The following is a 7,623-nucleotide window of genomic DNA, read 5'->3' on the forward strand; positions in this document are numbered from 1 at the left end:
TCTGGAAGCCAGTCGGGTTGGGAACCTGAGAAACAAAATGTTCTTTGTGCCAGTTCTCATGGGAGTTTGTCGTTGTAAGAGGTTCTCGTCCATCAGCAGCTTTCATCACCTCAACCTTCATTGCTTTTGGTTAGTGCTGGGAAAATTCCATCCCAGTAAAATGCATGCATGGTATTTCAAGTTAGCAGGGCTGTGACTGGGGGCATCCCACATTCCCTGGGACACATTTTTACATGAACACTATTCTTAACTGCCTGTGGCAGCAAAGATCTTTGATTTTCTAGGCCATCTCTGAAAGTGAACTTTTAAATCATGGAGGCGATATGTTTGCACCTCTGGAGATGGCTGGTTCATCTGTGATGAAGCCATTGGTTTTGATCCTAAGTTCCCTCCCTGGTAGTTAATACCTTGGGTTACAAAAGTTTGGTTTCTGATATTCATTGCCTGATAGGAGTAACTTTTTAAAGGGGACTCTGTTCTCTCCATTGGATCCTGCTTCTCCTATAGGAATTCCTCCATAGGAAGCACCTCTTTTCAAACCCTTGCTAACCGTAGGTTCTGTCCCCACTTTCAGGTTCCTTTCTTGTGGGCATAAGTTTTGTTAAGGGTAATAATGGAACTTCATTGGCTTCTTTAGGAACCTAAGATCTCCCCAAGTTGGCTTCTTTCTTCTCATTGCTTCTGTTTCTTCCTTTCTCTTTTGTTGCCTTAAATCTTCCATTCAGTTCCGTTACATTGTTGATATGCATCCTTCCAGCTTCTGCCTCTTCCATCCCTCTGTCCTCCCTTGATGGACATTTTTCCTCTCACTCTGGCCCCTCGGTCACTTGAGCTTTGGAATCCTGCTCTTGTGGGTCTCAGGATCCCCCAAAGCAGCCATCCAAGACTGCAAAGGTTAATTGGAAATATACTGGCACTTAAAATTTAGTCAACAGCCTCCACTCCACTTAAAATTTAGTCGACAGCCTCCACAGGATTGAGCTCAGATGATAGAAAAATGTGCCCCAAGGCTACTTCTTATAGAACAACTTACATTCCTTTTATGTACCTTTGAGATATAAATGTTCTACCCTATCTTACCTGAGAACCATCCCTTTTGAAATGCAAACTTCAGGGAGATGACTCATCAGAGGGAAAAAAAGCTATTTGGAAATTGGGCAAATAAAAAAATCTAAGTCTTTTTCAAAAATAGTGGTAGAAAGCTTTGGCCAGCTGCAAGTAACCCTGGCTTGTCTCATTTGTCAGAAACATTTGGAATCAGCTTATTCTTTTATATTGTATTATAGTTAAGTACCTGGAACATGGCTAAAGTTTTAGAATGAAAGCTATAAGATCTGCTACTGTCTATACGTTTATATATGTCTTTGTATGTATTTTAGTATATATGATATTTTTCTAACTCTGGATGACATGGCAAAAATTAATTTGTAAAAGAGCTCTATTTAATTGGCTTGAAGAAAAATTAAGGCTTATATAAATTAAATTAAATATTCCTAAAACTGCCAGAAGTATAGGAACTAACCCAAATGCTTTTCAAGTTCACATGACTCAGATAAATCTTTGGTAGATAAGACTACTTTAATATTGTTAGTTTATAATAGCAAACAAACAAAAAATTCCATGTATTTAACTTTTAAGTTGTTTCTTTTGTGATGTCTGTCTACCATGCATGCGCAGTGAAAATAGTTAATGGGGAAATAACTTGAAATGATGCTTAGCTTCGTCTGATGTCTTTGAAAATTTCATGGGTAATCCAAGCACAATTGTGAAGAATAAGTGAATTAATAGGTGTAAGCGGTGTAAGAATAAGTGAATTAAATAGTCAATGGGAAATAACTTGAAATGGTGCTTAGCTTTGTCTGATGTCCCTGAAAATTTCGTGGATAATCTAAGCACAATTGTGAAGAATAAGTGAATTAAATAGGTTTAAGTGGGATAAGAGTTTATGAATATGCCTTCAAACAATAATTGAGTTTTATAATATATCTACTTAAAAACAGTTTTTTAAACCTCTTTGGTAACTTACACTCAAGTTTTGCTAAGCTAAAAAAAATGGATACTTACTCAATATCTAGATCATTTCCAAATAACAGAAAATACTGGTGCACTACTTACTAATCCTAAATTGAAGTTTGTACACTTTGGCATTTTGTTTCAATAGAGTATAGAGAAGCTGAAGATATTTGAGTCTGTTATTAAACATGTTTTGTGTCACGTTGAAAAATTGTACTATGAAGAAGCCCATGTTTCTAGAAATTAAAGTTACTTAAAGTTAAAAATTTGGATTAACATATACAATGACAACTACTAGAAATAACAAGGGAAACAATTCGGAGTGCAAAGTACACAAAGAAAATAAAATGTGCTTTTGGCAAGGAAAGTTATAAGGTATGAGGATCTGTTTTGTTACAGGAAAAAGAGAGTAATTCTGTACTAAAGTGGAAGAAGTGGTTGTTTTAGAATGAAAAAGGAAAATGAAGGACAAAACTGAAAGAATATAGAAAGTTATGTGGGGAGGAGAAGAGGGGTCAAAGAGGGAGAGACTATCTTGGGTGCTGAAGCTGGCTAAAGTTGAATAAAATTATATGGGTTTTAAAAATGAGCCTTAATATCAAAAACTCATTAGTATAAAACTAGGAGCTGTTTTTCTCTCTGTTAAAAAACAAGCAGAGTTTTGGAACATTATATGTGCTCTTGATAAGAGATACTGAAATGTTTTTACCTTTGGAAGGCTCTGACTAGAAAACAAAGATTTTATGTCTTATCAAAATAATTTTCTGTGCTTTTTGTTTTCTATTATTAGGTTTTTGATCACTTAAGACATCTGAGTCCTTTGTATTAAAAGAGCAAAGTTTTTTTCCCTGCAACTATTTAACTTTCTGTATTTGCCTTTGAAGTCTTTTAATTCTCATTCTAGTAAATTGAATGACTATTATTTCACAGTGGTCTGTGAGCCTATGTATTCAAATGATTTAAACATTTTGGCATTTTTAACAATGCCCCAAATAAAATTCTAAATTAATTTTTTTTAATCCTAGAATTAACTTTGGGATTTTTCAGATGAGCCCCTTGATTATCTCAAAAAATTTATTATCTGTCTTTATAGCAAGAGACATATTAATTAGGCTTATTTGATATGTTAAATTTGCATGGGAAGCACTGTCAAATAAGAAATGGGTTGGGCGCAGTGGCTCACACCTATAATCCCAGAACATGGAAAGGACAAGTCAGGAGTATCACTTAGGCCAGAATTTCAAGGCCAGTCTGAGAAACATAGTGAGACCCCATCTCTACAAAAAATGATACATGAAAATTAGCCAGGTGTGGTTGCGTTGCCTATAGTCCTATGTACTTGGGAGGCTGAAGTGAGAGGATTCCCTCAGGAGTTCGAGGCTGCAGTAAGCCATGACTGAGCCACTATACACCAGCCTGGGTGACAGGTTATCTGTCTCTCTGGAAAAAAAAAAACAAAAGGAGATAAATAATGTTTAACCTTCTTTGAATTATATGGTTATATTATTAATATGTGTTCTAGAAATTGTATAAAATTCCTAGAAATTTGATAGTATTTGTATAACATTATCAGACATAATCCTAGTTATCTTAAAATGCTATCACAGAACAAATAAATTTTGTTGTCAATTGTATCATTATTGTAACAAACTCTCATCAGGACTTTAACCATGGCCATTGAAAATATTGTCACTCACAGATAATTAATTGTTTTACTCTGGTACTTTCCTGGAAGTTTCTACAAGAAACTATAATCCTTAAGTGCTTCATCTTCAAGGCAATTCATGGAAAGGACTCTGATGAGTACATATTTCTGCTAACTATAAGATCATACCACTAAACTGGGCAAGAATTTCCAGACCTGTAATAAACTGATGGGTTCATAAAATTGCTAACCTAGATCAAACAGAACAAGAATTAATTTCATGAGACTGAATGAACTAATGAGAGTAAATTTTTTATGAACTCTTTTTTTTTTTTTTTGAGACAGAGTCTCGTTCTGTTGCCAGGCGCCGGGCTGGAGTACAGTGGCGTGATCTCCGCTCGCTGCAACCTCTGCCTCCCTGGTTCAAGGAATTCTTCTGCCTCAGCCTCCTGAGTAGCTGGGACTACAGACGCGTGCCACCATGCCCAGCCAATTTTTTATATTTTAGTAGAGACGGGGTTTCACTATATTGGCCAGGATTGTCTTGATCTCTTGACCTCGTGATCCGCCTGCCTCGGCCTTCCAAAGTGCTGGGATTACAGGCGTAAGTCGCCGCGCTAGGCCTCTTTGTTTGAAACTTTACTGGTTTTTTAAATGTTTTGTTTTTCAGATTAAGAAAATCTTTTTTGTTCTCTTAAACTATCTATAGCTTATATTAATTTGGTAAAGTATACTTTTGTAAACAAAATTTTATAAACATTTATTTTTTCTCCTTACCTGTTCTCTTGAGAATTCAGAAGCCATTACGAGTATTTTTGTCTTATGGCAATAGTTATTTTTATAAGTTCAATAAGAATTTATTCTCTTTATAACAGAATGCAATTGGAAACATTTGTTGTATTGCCAAACATATGAAGGTCATGTTTGAAAATGTGTATAGAATCAGATATGACCAGACAGTTTTAAGAAACTAAGGTTGATTTTATGGAACCAATAAACCCTCCCTCAAAAAAACTGGCTTGGTACCTAATTAAAAGTGTTGCAAGCTTTATAGGTGAGGATGGAATGTCACTCCCTGGCAGAATCAGGAACCTCAAAATATTTCAGGAACCTTGAGAAGAGAACAATTTACTCAAATTTGTAGGTATTGTGGTCTAAGTCTTCTAGCAAGTCCTTAGCCTTGAGTCAAAGCCTTTTAAAAGTTCAGTCTGAAATTTCTTATTGAAAGTTCCAGCAAAGCAGACTTAAAAAGACCCTATGTGATCAGTCACTATTTTTGCTGCACTTATGTAAATAATCAGTTGAAGTTTAATAACACTAAACTTACTCTGAAAATAAATTAGCCTTACTGTTTGGTAAAAATGGGGTGAAAATGGGGGTGACTACAGAGAGAAAGCATGTTTCAGAATAAAAGTACAGTGCACCTATTATTAGATTCTAGCCCTATTCATTGTTTTTGAGGTTTTATTATTACCTGTAAACTGAATTGGATTCTGATGTTTTTCTAGTTTCCTCCAATATTTGGCTCCAAATTAACATTTTTAATATTCTCTCACATTTCTGACTTGGCATCACTAAGAACAAAATCATACCACTGAGACATCAAGTAAACTAAAGACTGATCAGGAAACAGTGATATAGCAAGTAGCACGTCATTACTGAACTTGGGGCCCAAGAAGAGGAAGCAGGAATTTTAGACAGATCTTTTCAAGGAAATGAAGGGATAGAGGGAAAGAGAAAAGTTGCTAGAGGAGTTGTAAGTTTAAGATTACTTTTATTTTATTTTTATTATACTTTAAGTTCTGGGGTGCATGTGCAGAACGTGCAGGTTTGTTACACAGGCATACATGTGCCATGGTGGTTTGCTGCACCCATCAACCCGTCATCTACATTAGGCATTTCTCCTAATGCTATCCTTCCCTTCACCCCCTCCCTTCTTCATTGGTACCGTTCCCTTAAGTTAATGTTTGTAACTTAAGGGAAAAGTACCAATTAAGAAGAGGTTAAAGATATTGGAGAGAGTTGAATATTGACACCTGAGGGAATAGGAGGGGCTGAAGGGTTGAGAGGCAAGAGGGATTGTCAGTGGGTGCGTGGAAAGAGGCCCTGAGGCATTTTCTGCAGGGTGGCCTCAATTTTCTTTTTGAAGTGAAAGGCAAGGTTATTTGCAGACAATGGAGGGATGTGGCTGGAAGGGAGTTTGAGGAAAGTGAAGCCTGGGGAAGAAGTTAGGGCATCACATAGATGGCTCAGTTGATGTTGGAACCATAAATCTGCAAGTGTGCTTGTGCATGCCTTTTGAGACAGTTTCTAGATCGGTGAGGATAAAGAAGGTCTATGGCTGGAAAGCTAAAAAGTAAATAAATAAATAAAAAGGAGGGCTTGATTAATTTAGAGTTGTCTCAATCTTTTCACTTTTTAAGAACTTAACATGATACTTGACACCCAGTAAGTATATGCTCAGTGGTAGGGCAATTTAGGGAAGGTCTGTTCTCATATTTCTATCATATTGATACAGAAAAAACCACTTCTATTACAATTGCTTTAAATATTAGTAAAAATATTTTATACTTCATAGGTGATTTTTTTTTTTTTTTCATAGGTAAGCATTTTAATCTAGCTTTTCATCTATAACAAAAGGGTTTGGTCTCACTCTTATTAACAGCTTTATTGTTTACATATCATAACATTTACCTATTTTAAGTATACAGTTTAATAATTTTTCAGTACATTTACAAATTGTATAACTATCACCAATTTTAGACCCTTTCTTTCACCCTGAAAATATTCCTCTTGCTTTTCCACAGATATTCCTGCTCCCATTCCCAGCTCCAGACCTGCTTTTCATTTCTATAGATTTTTATTTTCTGGACATTTCAAATACAGGTAATAATACAATGTGTGATCTTTTGCATGTAGCTTATTTCATTCAGCATGATGTTTTTGAGGGTCTTCCATGTTGTAGTGTTTATCACTAGTTTATTCCTTTTTATTGTTTAATAATATTTCATTGTCTGGAAGAACCACATTTTGTTTATCCATTTAGCAGTTCATGTGCATTTGGATAATTTTTACATTTTGGTTATTATGAATACTGCTGCTATGAGCGTTCACTTATAGATATTTATGGGATATATATTTTCATTTCTCTTGGGTTGATACAGAATAATTTCTTGATTTGGATTTTTGTCTCAAGAGTGGAATGTTGTTCTATAGATGCTTTTGTAATTTTCTTTTTACATGGTGTAATATTGAAACCTTAAGTTATATACCTAAACATTGAAATACTAATGAATATGTGAATATGAGAAAAACATCTATAAAATTGTTAAAATTTACTTGGCATCTGATACAATTTACTGTCATTCACCAGTAACTACCTGTAGTGTTTCCGTCTGGAATAAAAATGACATATACATTATATTTACTACTCTGCTAATACCACCAAAAAGCCTAGCAATTGTCATTTCCAGACTATCTGCTGTGAGGAGAGCTAGCAATCTAATTCTTTAAAACTGGTTCCTTGAATAGATCATTTCAACCCCTCCCTTTTTATCCCTTTATGCTTTAAGGGCATTTCAACGTTTGAAAACTAGGATTTAGGTTGCTCCTGAGGGGCCAAGAGAAAAAAATAATTTGTTTTAAAACCTTTTCAAACCTACAGCAACGTGCAGGAGGATACTTTTCTAATTTACCAGAGGTGCTAAAAGATTGAAAAATTTCCCTTGCTTTGATTGGCTCTGCTTCCTGGTTTCCTACACTGGAGAAATCTGAAATGGAGTTCTTCATTTGCAATTTTTAACAGTATCAATAGGAAAAATGTGATGAGGAGGAATGTGAAATCAACACTTCTGAAGACATTTCTGCTAAATTATTAGTGATAAGGATGAAGACTTAGAACAGTCTTCATTCATTCAATTTTTTCACTAGACTATTATTAATTCTAAATATATTTATGTGGTATC

This window comes from Sapajus apella, unplaced genomic scaffold, assembly GCF_009761245.1.
Source record: "Sapajus apella isolate SASKATOON/1434 unplaced genomic scaffold, GSC_monkey_1.0 scaffold4, whole genome shotgun sequence".
Lineage (NCBI taxonomy): Eukaryota > Metazoa > Chordata > Mammalia > Primates > Cebidae > Sapajus > Sapajus apella.